Below are 15,795 nucleotides of genomic sequence, written 5' to 3' on the forward strand. Positions count from 1 at the left end.
GCAAAGTGATAAAGTTATACATATACATATATCCATTCTTTTTCAGATTCTTTTCCCATACAGGTTATTACAGAATATTGAGTAGAGTTGCCTGTGCTATACCGTAGGTCCTTGTTGCTTATCCATTTTATACATAGTAGTGTGTATATGTTAATCCCAAACGCCTAATTTATCCCTCCCCTCCACGTTTCCCCTTTGGTAACCATAAATTTGTTTTTGAAGTCTGTGAGTCTGTTTCCGTTTTGTAAATAAGTTCATTTGTATCATTTTTTTTTTTTTTTAAGATTCCACACATAAGGGATTTAGCTTGCGAAAACAAGGACTTAAAATAGTTGAATCAAAGGCAGTACCCTGCTACTTGTATTTTAAAACAATGCTGATGATCTTTCTTGTTTTGTTTTGCTTTGTTTTTACTTTTATTGGGCTACAGGGGACGGGTTGGGAAATATCTCTGCAAGTCATGCCCTACTAGGGAAATGTCCATTCTCATCTCCCTGGGAGAGCTTTCGGAGCTTGTTCTTTTTCTTGGAGCTGCTGCTTTTGCTGGGGTCCACTGCTGAGTGGCTCCTCCCTGGAAGAGAAGCTCCTCTTTTTCTTGGGGACCCTCTTGTTTCCTGACTCTTCAGGGTCGCTAACTGGTTCCTCTGTGGGGAAAGATTTCTTCCTCTTGGTGAGACTTCCACTGCCAGCTGCCTCTTGGAAAAAGATTTCTTTTTTGGGGGGCTTGGAGAAGGAGACGGATGGGTCTTCCGTTCCATTCTCCCGAGGAGCTTCCTGGGGATGTTGCTTTTGCTTCTTTTTGGGTCTTTCACCTGTCTCCTCACATTCTTCTGGGGTCTTACTGCTGTTTTCTGAGGATGCCAGGGCAATTGCAGCCAGCCTTTTCTTCTCCTTCTCCAAGCCTTTCTTCTCCTGTTTCTCCAGCTTCCTAGTAATCTCGGCAGCTGCTTCCTCTGCCTGAACCATTGACTCCTTCATGATGTCCAGATTCTTTCGTGGACAATCTCCGGTCTCGTAGAAGGACAGCCGCTCCTCAACTTGTTCTCGAAGCTTCTCCCCAAATACACTGGTAGGTCGGTACCTCAGAGAAGCAATCAGTTCGTGAGGCAATACTGCATTTGTTTGCCAGGTATCGGGAGATGCGGCCTTTGTTCTCGGCAGCTGCTCGGCCAATGAAGTTAGAGTGGAGAATGAGTCCATATTTTGGGGTGTCACCCCTTGTCTTCAGGGCTCTGGAAACTTGGTCTCTTTGCTGGGCCCGGGGAATGATGATCTTTCTTAAGCAACATTCCTTTCTTCCCTAAAAGCTACAATATAAAATGGCATTGTAGAGCAGGAAGTCTAAGTGGGGTGGCATACGGCATTCTTTACCTTCTGATCTTAGCACTTTCAAGTGAGCTATTGCATACTGTATCAATCCCCTTAACTTCAGCAGGGAGAATAACACAAGCAAGACGCATCAAAACTGACCCCACCCCAAAGGGAGATCATAATTAATTCCACTGAAGATATTAAGCCAGTCCAAAAAAAAAAACTGGGGACGGTCAACAATTGGGCACATTTGTCTCCTGACGCCAGGAAATAGAAATTTAGCAGTGGCCACACCCTCAGAGGGTTCTTACAGCACCTGAGAGCTTCGTATTTAGAAGACAATATTACTCCACAGCAAAATAAGGTTCTGGGGGTGCAGAAGTTCAAGAGTGATTGTCACAGCCCATCAGGCCTCTGGTATCAATTCTCAAGGCCTTCAGGCGTAATACATTGAGAACCCATGATCCTTCAGGCCCAGAATTTTTCACATCTGCACCAGACTGCTGTAAGTACATCCACCCTGTTCTAATAACACCTCAAAAATGTGTTTCTTGGTCAAACCATCCCAACTCACCCAAGGTCACACAGCCAGCACACAAGTAGGGTCAAGATTTTATCCCAAGCCGTCTAACATCACAGTTACGCCCTCTCATAATCAATACAGTGTAACACAATATAGTAACACACAATATCATGTGCTAATATTCTATCACTAATCATATAATACAGTGGAGTGATATACTTCAATAAAGCAAGGATCACACCTGACTTTATGTCCATGCCCTTTCCACTGAGGAATCATTCTAATTTTCTCTTCACCAGCTCTTTCTTGCTCAAATACAGATTTTTTTTTTAACTGGACAGGTCTCAGGGCTGAGACGAATACAGCATAAGCTAGCATAAGGAATGATATTCCTTCCAGGGGCAATTTTATGATTCCCTGTACCACCACTACTCTGCCCATAATTGTGCTAATACACACACACACACACACACACACACACACACACACACACACACACATTATATCCCCAGTCCCAGGTAATTCTGGTATTCTTGCCAATACTTAAACTGGACGACAAGTAGGTCCTTCAGTTGAAAGCTAGTAGAAAAAAAAAAAAGATGACAGCTAAGTCTGGACTGCAGTTGGTGCTCAGAATCGAAGATGGAGAGAAACAGTAGCTTAGAGTGGTTCCATTGGCAGCGAGTGGAATAAGTCAAGGAGCCATAAGGTAGCTGTGTGGGGGTCTTAACTTCCAGCCCAACTTGCCTAATCTCACCACGTTTAACATTAAAATTCAGATTCCAAACCTCTCCCAGAGGAAAGACCCAGAGCTCTTATTAATTCACTCAATGGATGGAACCACAGTACCTTCAATGCATTCTAAAATGGAAACTCAGGCACAGGTTTTGGTAAAAAGTATAGTAACACAATTCAATTCGATAAAGATTTATTGAGTACCCCTAAGTGCCAAGTATTGGGTATGGCATAACAGGTAAGAAGGGAGATCAGACCTTGTTCCAGCACTCACGAAGGTCACAGGGGAATGAGGAGACCTCGTCCCAGCTAAGTATGTTACAGTGTGCTGCTCTTTCTAAGCGTCGTAGTGATTGTGCAAGCAGCACAGAAACTGCAGCAATGAACACCACTGGCAAGCGATCACGGTAGCAAAACGGGAGTATCGGACAAGAAGACCCTTGTCAAGAGGGAAAAAGAGGCAAAAGGCAACTCATTTTGCAATGATCAAAAATATGGTCAGTTAAAAGAGAAGGCGATTTTATAGAACCTTAGTGAATCAGGGTGTTCAAGAGCTAACCAGACTCAGTTAAGTGAGAATTTTTAGAGCCTTTTTTCCCTTCTTTTACAAATAATTTCTGGGGACTATCTTCTGGTCTTAGTAAAAACAGCCCAGTGACCTTAACTGACACTCTCCTTTCTGACAAAGGACCCACACCCCCAAGTTTTCGGAGCCATTCTCCTGACTTTCAACAGTGAATCAGTTAGGGCTCTGGGGGTGTAAGCAACAGACACTGACTCTGAATAACTTAAGCAGAATTTGTCGAATTTGTTGGAGGACACCAGGTGGCTATAGCTCACTGGTTTAAAAGAAAAGCTTAAAAAAATAGGTCTCAGAAACAACGGAAACCAGGGCAGCTGGTAACAGCTCAGATAAAATGGATACGCTCATGCTGTCTTGTCCAACCTTGCGCCAACTTAGTCCAGACTCAACGTCCCAGGAGAGAGCATCTGATTGACTGACCAGGTGATGTCCCCATAGCATGGTCAGTGCACGTAGGGCACCTTAATTTGCAGCCCATCCACGATGCTCGTGATAAGAGAAAGGAAGACCCCAGAAGGAAGTCAAGACGTTGCATGAAAAGAAGCAGATATGGACGTGGCGTGGCCCAAACTTAACGGTGTTCTCGCCATGTAGTATGTGCACACAAAGGTAGAGAAGATTAGGTTACATAGAGGTTACCCAGCAAGAGGGGTAGGGTGTGAGAGGACACCTTTTGGGGGTGTCTGCAGAGCTCGTAGCCCATCCCTGAGTAAGACTCTTCAGAGGTTTGGACTCCAGCAGCTAAGTCTGTGTTAGGTGATCCTTTCTCCCCCACCAGCCTACATCTAGCCAAACTGACTGGACCAGAGCAATGTCTGACCTATGGAAAGCCAGTCCACGGGATAGCAAAGAGCCGATCAGATTTTCTTTTGATAAACTGAGTTTAAAGAATAAGATTGAGGGACTTCCCTGGCGGTCCAGTGGTTAGGACTGCACGCTTCCACAGCAGGGGGCGCGGGTTCAGTCCCTGGTTGGGGAACTAAGATCCCGCAAGCCACGCGGCACAGCCAAAATGAATGAATGAATGAATGAAAATAAAGAATAAGATTGAGAGATAAGACAATATTGAGGACAGAACCCTAAAGTGAGTCTCTTGGAATTCCTTCCTCTGAGGTCTTTAGAAATACCTTTGGCTTTGATATTCCTGTAGCTCAGGCATTTGGTGGACCTCCAAATTTCATGCACTAACCTAGCATCCTCCCAATAAACTACCTTGTTTTACTCACTCCTGGTTTTTCTATTCTTCCCAAAGCAATAGTCCCTGTCTAGTCCAAGATAAAAAATTTCACCCAGACCTCAGCTAATAAGACAGATACCAAAAGCCTTGATGTTTCTCTTTGCCAAAAAAGACCCCAACTCAACCAATTAACAGAACCAAAATGCTTTTATCTGCTCTTTAAATGGAAGCAAATTAAAAATCCAAAATGCCAAGTTAGGAATGTTTGAACTTTACCCCTCAGAACCTCAACAGTTGGTCAGTATTAACTACGGTTGGAAGAACAGAAGAGTCCCAATACCAAAAATATAATAATTTTGTCTCAGAGTGGGAAGAGAAAAAATTTAGATTCTTGGAAAAAAATAAAGGGATTTTCTTAAGAAAGAAAAATCGGGTGAAGGAAGAGTTAACTAACTTAGCTTAAAGACTCTTCAGAATTCTTTCTCATAAGGAAAGGGGTGGATTGAGCAAGAGAGAGGAAATCTGCACCATAAATCAGGATAACCGCATGACTTGGCTGTCTGAGTGGCTCAGTTTTTTCCCAATAATTTTTTTAAATTATGATAAAATCAGTTTTGAGTTTGAATCTTTTCATAATCCATTCGGACGCCTTTAAGTGAAAGTGAAATATACTGTACTCTTAAAAAAAGGAGATATATATCCAGGTTTGATTCAAAAGCCAGTGAGAAGTGCGCAGTTGATGAAAACATAAATTATCATTTGCGTGGAGCTGATGAGAGCCTGCTTCTAATAGGGCTGGCGTTAAATCAGGACTGCAGTAATGCTGTCCTGCACCTGATTACAAGTATCCAGACAGATTTTCCCAAAGTATACTCAGCAGTCCATACATAATAGCTTGCCATCCACTAACAACTACAGATTTGGGTGGAGAGGAAGATTCTGCTTTATGATGTTTTTTGCAAATCATTTCTCACCATTTGAGCCTGACCGATGCAAATGAGCCTCAGACTCTGTTCCAATCTCCCACGGAGTTGCATATCTGAGAGAAAGACCAGCTTTACACATGTCTACTTCCTGGAAGACCGGTCCCAGCTGGCATTCAAGCCCGAGAATTAAGGTAGATGTTATTATTATTGTTTTCAAAAGGCAATCCTGGAAACAGGTTGGCATTCTCTCAAAAAGTTAAACATAGAATTACCATATGAACTAGCAGTTCTTCTCCTAGGTATATTCTCCACTCCCCTAAAAAAAGCAAGCAGGGACTCCTGCAGATCCTAGCACACAGACGTTTATAGCAGCACTATACCCAATAGCCAAAAGCTGGAGACAGCCCAAATGTCCATCGACTGATGAATGGACAGACATATTGTGGTGTATCCACTCAACAGACTATTATTCAGCCACAAAAGGAATGACAGACCCATCCATGCTACACTGTGAATGAACCTCAAAAACACTCTGCTAAGAGAAAGAAGCCAGACACAGAAGGTCACGTGTTGTATAGTTCTGTTTATATGAAACATCCAGAAAAGGTAAATCCGCAGAGATGGAAAGCAGGTCGGTGATTCCTGAGGACAGGGGTGGAAAATTGGGAAGCAACTGCTTAAAACGTTCTGTAACTAGAGATGCTGGTGGCCCAGCCTTGCAAATGTGCCAAACGCCACTGAGTTGTTCACTTTAAAATGGTTCATTTTACATTACGTGAATTTCAACTCAGTGCAAGATGATAATTTGCCTTACCCCCGAAAGTCAAACCTTGCCATTTTTATAATATATAGGCTCATACTGCCAAACTCGCCTTCTTTAAACACCTTTTGAGCCCCCTACTCCCCAGACATTAACGCAAACACACCATGTTTTAATTACAAGGTGCAAAAGTAGGTGACAAAGTTACATATCCAATTAATGTCAACAGAAAAACCAGAGCTAAATTTCACAGCCACTTTTATACTCAAGATTGGTAACAGCAATCCTTATACAGAAAAAAACTTAATTGATGTCTCAAATGCTTCCTTAACGTTCTAGAAAGAGAAGACAAGATCATGTACTTCTCACCATCACAAAGAAAGGTATAGGGAGAATTCGCTTATTTCCTCTTAGTTCTACAGCTATTTAGAGGGACTATGCATCTTGACACATTTTGTTATATAAAACAATAAAATAAAATACCGTAATAACGATGGTGATAACAATGCCAATCATACTAACCTAAACTACAACTTCCACTGACTAATTGCGTGTGAACCAGGCACTGTGCTGGGTGGTCCCACACGCACCTCGTTTTTTCAAACCTTCCTCTAAACCTGTCATCCAGGTGAGGTGACATCTACCTGTCACACACCTGAGTCTTCTTAGGGATCAACTTCTCCCTCACTCTGTCCAGGTGGGGCTGACTCCACCCCCGGCTCCTTCCAGGTGCGGCCAGTCAGAACCCATTTCCGGGACTTGGCTTGGAGTTGTGAGAACAGACATCTTTCCCAGGGGGGTTGTCTGAGGCCAGGAGGTAAGCCTAGAATTGATGGAGGCCCCCTAGCACACCCAGGAGAGAACCCACCTCAGGGTGGCACCATCCCAGGATCCACGGTGCCCAGAGGCTGGCAGAGATTGTGTCCTGATGGCAGCAGTGGGTCCCCCCAGAGGCAGCTGTGCCTGAAGCCAGCCCTGCCCTGCACTCATCAGTTACGCCAGCCAATCATTTTCCTTTGTGCTGCTAAGCTGCGATCTCAGGGTTAACTAGAGCTGGCCGGGACAGGGAGGGTGCCTACCTCATCTCAGCAAAGCCGACCAAGACGGTCCTCCTCCTCTTAGCCTGGTCTAGGCGAGGATGAACACTTACAGAAATACGGGGAGGCAGGATGATAAAGCAGGGAAAACGACTCCCAGAGAAAGATGTCGACTCAAAAGATGTCCAGGCATCCAAACCATTTCCTTACTCTGACCCCTGAACAAATCAGCGACCGCAGATGGGGAGCTGGCCTCCCCAGATAGGACCCATGGTGTCTGGATTTGCTCCCACCCTCATTTCCAAAGTGACACGAACTCGGAACTTCTCTTTACAACCTCTTTTTGCTATTTCTTCCCCCCACCCCCAATCTTGAAGACCAGCCACTGAGGCATGGCTCCTAAAGAGACTGGGTTCAGTGGCTCAGGAGCAAAAAACATGAGGGATGTGAAGAGAGAAAGCATCTTGGACCCTGTGTTATTTCGATGCTCCAAGAGGCAGATGCTAAAATGGAGCTGGGAGTGAGGAAGTTGAGAGTGATACCCAGGAGAGAGAGAAGGAGGAGGGAGCAGGATGGGACAGGGAGAGGCTCGGACCGCAATGCAGATCTGAAAAAGGCTCGCCCAGCCCAGCGCGGAGCTCTGGAGCACAGATGCCTGGGAGACAAGTCCGGCCTTGGGCAGGGATGGCCGGAGCCCAGCCAGAATCCGTGTGGTCCACAGTCGCTGGCTGGGGGCTACCTGGGGAGAAAGTGGCCTCAGCTCAGCTCTGCAGCCCAGAGGGACCCTGAGGGTGGGTGGTAGCAGCTGGAGGCTGTCACACACTGTCCTCCTTGCAGCGAAGAGCAAGCCTTCCCTGAAGGGAGATGGAGAAGGTCCACCTCGCTGTCCTAGACCCACACGTGCAATCCCCAGTGCGGGAGCCCAGCTCTGCCCTGGTGACCCCGGCTATAACCAGCAAACGGGATTTTCAACCTGCACATACATGCCTTCTGAAAATGGTCACTGGAAAGCAAAACAAATCGTATTTTAATGTAGAGGAGTTACACAGCCTCCCTGCCTTGAATACGGCCTGTTCTTGGACATTTCCTAGAGCACATCTGTCTTCACAGCACACAAGAGAACCTTCTGAGGAATGTGGTTTGGAGGCTCAGGCTCTAGGGCGTGAGGAACGAAGCTTTCATCTTGGTTCCAGCGCACTGCACACACCTGTCTCATGGAAATACAAGAAAGACTGCTTTTATTTTATAGCTGAATACATGCCTCAACTAGCAGGCAGCTGTTTCAATAAGCAGTTGCATGTGAAGGGTTTCTCCTGCAATGCCGCAAATAAAACGCAGCAGCTCACCATTTCAAGGGTAAAAGACACGCCGCTGGAAGATGGGAAACCTGGGGTCCAGTGGAGACCACCCTGCCTCGCATCAAGCTGAAAAACTGCGCAGCCAAAGAAGCAGTCCACAGAGTGAAAAGGCAGCCTACGGAACGGGAGAAAATATGTGCAAAGCCGTATGTCCGATAAGCGGTTAATTTCCATAGTATATAAAAGATTCCCACAATTCAACAACGAGAAAAAGATAATAGCTTGATTTTTAAAATGGGCATAGGACTTGAATAGACATTTCTCCAAAGAAAGTATACAAATGACCAACAAGCATATGAAAAGATGCTCAACATCAATAATCATCAGGGAAAGGCAAATCAAAACCACAATGAGATACCACCTCACACCTGATAGGATTTTTTAAAAAAACACACTCAGGAAATCGCAAACGTTGGCAAGCATGTGGAGAAATGGGAACCCTCGTGCACTGTTGGTTCGATGTAAAATGGTGCAATTGCTATGGAAAACAGTATGGCGGTTCCTCAAAAAATTAGGAATAGAATTACCGTATCACCCAGCAATTCCACTTCTGGATATATTGCCAAAAGAACTGAAAACAGGATCTTGAAGAGATATTTGCACCTCTATGTTCACTGCAGCTTTATTCACAATAGCCAAGAGGCGGAAGCAACCCAGACGTCCACCACTGATGGATGGATGGATAAAGAAAATGAGGTACACACATACAGTGGAATATTATTCAGCCTTTAAAAAGAGGGAAATCCTGTCATATGCTACAACATGGATGAACCTTTAGGACATCACGCTAAGTGCAATAAGATAGTCACAAAAAAGACAACTACTGCATGATTCTACTTATATGGGTCTTTAAGTAGTCAAACTCTCAGAACTAAAAGTAGAATGGTGGTTGCCAGGGTCTGGGGGGACGGAAAAGGGAAAGTTGCTGTTCAATGGGCATAGATTTTTAGTTTCACAAGATGAAAAATTCTAGAAATCTGTTGCACAAATTACCTCTAGTTAACACTACTGTGCTGTAGACTTTAAAATGGCTAAGATGGTCAATTTTAGGGTACGAGTCTTTTTTTAGCCACACAAAAAAAAGAACTAAAGAAAATGTATTGGCTCCTACGACAGAATATTGCAATGTGGGCAGACTGGATCTTGGGCTCAAAAACATCATCAGGACAGAGTCTCTCTCCACTTCTTTGTGTTGACCCCAGGTTCAGGAGGTGGTGTCTGGGAGTCCAGACCCCCTCATCCTTCTGCTGGTAAGCTCCACGGAAAGAAAATCTTTTTCCAAACTGTTCACACAAAAGCCCATGGCTGAGTCTCATTGGCAAGACTTGGGTGACATACCCAAGCCTTAATCACAGTGTCTAGAGGGATGAAGTCATCGGAGTGTCCAAGCCCAGGACACGCGGTCACACCGGGAACAGGGAAGGGCGTGACCCTCACCCTGAACAACACGGACTGAGAGTGGGGAGGATGGTTCCCATGACACAGTAGGGGTGCACCTGCCAGACAAATGAAGACTAGATACTGGACAGGATAAAATCTGTCAAGATTCCCCCCAGCTGTGAATGTCCAACAGAGGACAAGCAGTGACATGATGGTAACTCCCTGGACAGACATTTGCAGCCCTGAAGGGGTGTTTATGAACACCATGGCAACACCGGAAGTTCTTCTGATAGAATGGTAAATGAAAAAGTAGAACATAAAAGTGCATCATTTTACTTTTTTTAATTTTTATTTTATGCTGGAGTATAGTTGATTTGCAATGTTGTGTTAGTTTCAGGTGTACAGCAAAGTGATTCAGTCATATATATATATATGCTTTTTCAAATTCTTTTCCCATTTAGGTTATTACAGAATATTGAGCAGAGTTCCCTGTGCCACACAGTAGGTCCTTGCTGATTATCTATTTTATATATAGTAGTGTGTATATGTGAATCCCAAACTCCTAAAAGAGTGCATCATTTTAGGTGAAAAGGCACGTGTGCACCGGTGTGGACTGCTAGAAATGGTCCAATAATATCTACAGTTTACCTACCGCGCCCCAGGTATTATGCAAGCTGTGTTCTAGACACTCTCTCATTCTAAGAACATGAAAAAGAAAGAAAATGATAGCGTTGTTTAGAAAGACTGGACTCTAGGTCTAGTTCTTCTGGGTTACTCACGTGTTTAGCGTCGTTGTACTGTTGTATAACCAAAGAGAAATCATTTAATGACTAAAAAAAAAAAAAAAAAGAACAAAACAACATCCGGGATGCACACTGCTCCCCAGTAAACATGGTAGAAACTTAAACCCCTAAGAGACGCGTAAATCTTCCCATGATGTTTATCATAGTTCTTAGTTTGCGTTTATTTGTTCATTGCATTAGCTATCCAATGAAAAAAGAGAAACTTTTAAAACAATATTGCTCCAGTTTGTCTGCAGTTATGTGATTTAAAATATCCCTGTTCTGTTGAGGTAGAAGCTGCAATCTTTGGTCAAGTTAGAAAAATTAACAAATCATTCCAAAAAATACAAAACTCCCCCCGCAAAAAAACACAACCAAACCCTAAGTTATTAGCTTTCTTGGTACATACATAGTAACTACAAAAAAATTTTCATTTAGAAAAGGTGTTAGAAACTAACTGCACCATGAACTAAATCTGTCCACTCATATACCCCACGAGCTCTTTCTCAGTCTGCCAGCCAAGATTCCCCAAATCACAACCCCTCACCTCGACCTCCTGGCCTTTCACACACCATATTCCCAGTACGCCAGATCGTCTGCAATTCCTTGAACATCCTTTAGGCTTTCCCACCTCCATGCTTTAGCCTATGCAGTTCCTTTGGTCGGAACTTCTTATCCGTACCAACACCACATGTCAAAATCATCCTTCCAAAAGGCACCAAATAAAACTCTTCCGGGCAAGGGACAGAAAACAGAGCTAAAATAGTCTAAGCCAAAACAAACAGATATTCACACCCACTAGGATGGCTTTCATCTGGAAAAAAAAAAAAAGAGAGAGAGAGAGAAAAAACAGAAAATAACAAGTGTTGGGGAGAAAGGGAAGAAACTGCAACTGTCACACATTGCTGCTGGGAAATGTAAAATGGTACAGCTGCACGGGAGCACAATTTGGCAGTTTCTCCAAAAGTTACCATAGAATTACCATAGGACCCAGCCATTCCACTCCCAGACACTGAGAGAAATGAAAATATATATCCACACAGCAGTGTTTTGACGGAGAGAGAGAAAGAGAGAGGATTGTTCTCTTCCCTGGCAGTAAAATAAAAGTCTTGGTCCTGGTTTCAGGCAGAGCTGGATTGTAATCCCATCCCCAGGTCATCACTATGGGCAGATACAGGGACAGCCTTGGAAACGTCTTCTTTGATCCACCAGGAAAGTTTGTCAGTCCCTCCTTAGACCATCCCTGTGCCCTTATTTTAGCATGTAAACTTCATTCGTTTACGTGTGCGTCTTCCATCAGACCCTAAAGGGCAGGCACATGTCTCCCACCCCTCACTATCCAGTGCCAGGTCCAGGCTAATGACTCATTGTCACAGAAATACACAAACAAGTGGGTCTTTGCTGGAAAACTGTCACAGGTCCCTGTGAAAGGTACAGCCTCTGCACACACCCAGGATGGAGATGGTCTGCAGCGCCAGGTGGTAGAGCCTCTGCTCTCAGAATTTCATAGTCCAGCACTTTCTTCCTTTCTCCCCAATTACAAAGAACCTCTTTTTCTACTTCTGGCCACTAGCCCGTGAGATACTCAGAACTCCACAACACTATAGGCTGGGTGCGGAGGCGGCTGCGCCATGTGAATCATGTAAGTTGCTCTGGAGAGCAGAGCAGTGACACTCCAAACAGGAAGGGATCTCACCCGTTGCCCTGGTGAGATCTACCCGTAAAAGACTGTATCCTGTTTTCCCTTCCCCACTAATGACACGACAAAGACCAGGGCGACTTCCGCTACACTGTGGGCTGCTCTCTCGCAGCACAGGTTTTCACACCATACGCCGCTGGGCACTCATCCCATTAAGCGGCTTCACCCTGGCTGCAGTGGGACCGTCTACTGACCTGGGTGGGACCGTGACGAGGAGTGGGAATGATGGGAGAGGAGCCAATATGTGGTCCAGCTCCTGTGGGAAAAGGTGAATTGAGGGGCTGATGATAAAATCTAAGAAGCCATGAAATGACATTGTGTTTCATACCCACTCTACACTGGGGGCTCCCAAAGTTATGTCTCCAGGCCAGACCTCTCCTCCGATCTCCAGACTGCCTACATGGATGTTGAACAGCCATCTCAAACTTGCTGTGGCCAACACCAGTCACGGGACGCCACCCTGTTCCCCGGCCGGCCCCTCCCAGCGCTTCTCCCCAGGTCCATAAATGGCAAGCCCATCTTCCAGTCACTCGGATGAAATTCTGCTGTTATCCTTGATTCTTGTCTCTCGTTCACACACCAGGGCTCCAAAATGTCAGCAAGTCCAATCAGTTCCACCGTCGGAATAAGCCCAGATTCTGAGGGCTCCTCACTCCCTGCTCTATAGCAGCCTAACCCAAGCCAGAGTCATCTCTCACCTGGACCATCACAACAGCTCCTTCGCTGGTCTCCCTGCTTCTGTCCCTCCCCCAGAAATGACTCCCCAGGGGCAGCCAAGATATCCTTTGAAAACATAAGCCACTCTTTCCCGTAACTTCCCACCTCACTCAGTACAATCCACAGTCCTCACCAAGGCCTACCAGACCCAAAAGACAAAGGCTCCAGCATCTCTCTGGCATGGCTTCCCCCCCTGTGCGGCAAAAAGAGGTTGGCCAATGCTCCAGTGGCATTGGCCAACTTCTTTTTGCCAAACACACCAAGCACACCACACCCCTGCCTCAGGGCCTCTCCAATCTCTCCTCCCTCTGCCTTAGATGCTCTTCCTAGACACCCATGTGCCTGGACCTCCCATTTCCTTCAGCGCCACCCTTTCATGGAGGTCTTCTCTGCCACTCTATCTAAAATAATCATCCACCCCCCTCACAACCAAGCATATCCCTCTTCTATTGCATTATACTGTCTTACGTCATCATAGCATCTACCCCTGCACAGTTTACATGTATGTATGTGTGTTCACTTAACTTGTGCGTATGTATGTTACTTCTCCATCAACAGAATAAGCCCATGAGAACAAGGACCTTTCCTATCTTATTCTCCACTCAGCTCCAAGAACAGAACCTGGCACCAAGTAGGTGCTCAGTAAAAAATTATTGAATGAACATCACACAGAAGAGAGAGACGCCCTAGGAGAGGACAAGACTTAGACCTAGGAGGAGTCCACGAAAGCTCACCTCCACTTAAATCACACCTGGAGATTCATGATGAGTTTTTGAAAGTTCCAATTTAACAACCAAAGAGTAAACTCAGAGAACTCACCATTATGAAAATGACCTCACACTTCAATGGGTTTTAAAGGGCTGGATCAATTGATAATGAAAAAAAGTCTCTAATGGGACATTAAATAAATTCTGGGTGTTTCTGGAATTCACTGAAGATGGAGGCTGGTGCCATGAACTCGTCACACCACGGTGACTTAACACTTAGTCCCAGGCCAAGTGCTATTCGTATGCTACCTTATCAAATTAACACTCACAACAGTCCTATGCGGAACATACTATCATTCCTGCCATTTTACAGATGAGATGGCCAAGATTCCGAGAACTAAAATTACTTTCCCCAGAGACTGCTGGGCCAAAGTCCTCCAAGCATTTACCTTTCATCATATATATGAAGCTTGAGAAGAAACAAAACACTCTCACAAACATCGGAGCAGCATTTGACCCACGCCCTGACCTTCATTCAACAAATAATTTCAAGAGCATCTATCACGCACCAGACCGTCTTCTAAGTGCTGAGGATATAACAGTATTAAAAGAGCCAATAAGGTCCCTACCCCTATGGAGCTGACATTCTAAAACTGAGAGAGACAAACGATAAATACGCAAAAGCAGAATTTCAAAATGCAGTTGCTAGAGAGGAATGAAAACAGGCTGATGTGATAAGACACTGGTGAAGAAGGACAACTTTGGGTTCATGGTCAGAGAAGGTCTGCCTCTGGAGGTGACATCTGAATGACCCCAAGGGGCTGGCGATGCAAAGATCTGAATACAGAGTCTAAATAGGATTGTATTATTGTTTTATTATATATTATTAAAGTTGATATCGTTACACCAAGTTTCAGACGGAAAAACTGAAGCACATTTTTAGGCACTCAAAATGAAGGAATGCATGTATGAATGAAGGAAGGAAAGAAGGAATACATGAAGACACTTGAGTTCTCCAAGGTCAGGAGACTAATAAGTGGAATCCAGCATGAGAGGGGCTAGCGCTGCCCGATATCTAGACACATTTCTATACGTGGATCCCCCAAGCAATTTTTAGAGACCAGACAAACACTAGCCTGAACAAACAAGTGAACTGAGGCAATATCGTGGCCTGATTGTGCCAACATGCTTTCATGGAACATGGGCCATCAGGAAGAAGGAACCCTCCTGTTGTCACTGAAGCCTGACATCAGGGCCAGAATTAGGGCATAAAATTTAAGAGGGCACCAAGAAAACTCAATAATCATGATAAATAACTGTTTGGAAGATGGGTTGACCATGGGTCCTGATTCGTGGGTTGACCAGATGCCCCTTCAGGAGGTTAGCTTAACCAGACGGACCATGGAGCAACTGGCCTGAGAAAATTACAATAATATGTGGAGGGTAGTGTTCACTGGAAATGGGGCTAAGAGCCAGAGTCTGTCCATCCAGGTGGGAACTCCCTGGGTCAATGGGTCCCAAGGTGGTGGGAAGCCAGGTCCAGGCCTGCCCAAAAGCATGTGAACCAGGCTCTAAGCCTATTCCCTCTTTAGCAGTGTATTGAGATGCATCGGACGTTGTCAGTGAGTAGTTCAATTCTAGATACCAGGTAGACACATAAAGGCATAACGCATTCACAGGAAGAATTAGTGCCTTGCCAGCTGAAGACACCAATTATTTAGTCGCTGCCTGGTTCTCCTAATCGACTTCATGAATTAGAATAATATCAACACTGGTTAGAAGTGCCAGCACTTTTCATCATTAGACCTTGCTGAAAATAATAGGTGAATTACAGTCTTAAATTGCATATTATTTTTCAGGCAATTTCTAATCACTGGGAGAGCGGTAAGAAACGTGAATACCTCGGAGATACTGCGGGTTTGGTTCCAGACCACAGTAAATTGAGTCACATGAATTTGTTGGTTTCCCAGTACATCTAAAAGTTATGTTTACACTACACTGTAGTGTATTAAGTGCGCAATAGCATTATGTCTAAAAAAAAATGTACATACCTCAATTTAAAAATACTTTACTGCAAAAAAAAAAAATGCTAATCATCAA

At 44.6% G+C, this 15,795-nt stretch overlaps 1 protein-coding gene and 1 pseudogene across 1 annotated transcript in view; both read right to left on the reverse strand.

The window, feature by feature from the left end:
- Positions 1-15,795, reverse strand: part of LOC137776554 (transmembrane protein 132B) — a 356,123-nt gene that overhangs the window by 109,028 nt on the left and 231,300 nt on the right. The gene's annotated exons all lie outside the window — the stretch shown is intronic.
- Positions 459-978, reverse strand: LOC137776945 (nucleolar protein 56 pseudogene; annotated as a pseudogene).

This window comes from Eschrichtius robustus, chromosome 14 (assembly GCF_028021215.1).
Source record: "Eschrichtius robustus isolate mEscRob2 chromosome 14, mEscRob2.pri, whole genome shotgun sequence".
Classification (NCBI taxonomy): domain Eukaryota; kingdom Metazoa; phylum Chordata; class Mammalia; order Artiodactyla; family Eschrichtiidae; genus Eschrichtius; species Eschrichtius robustus.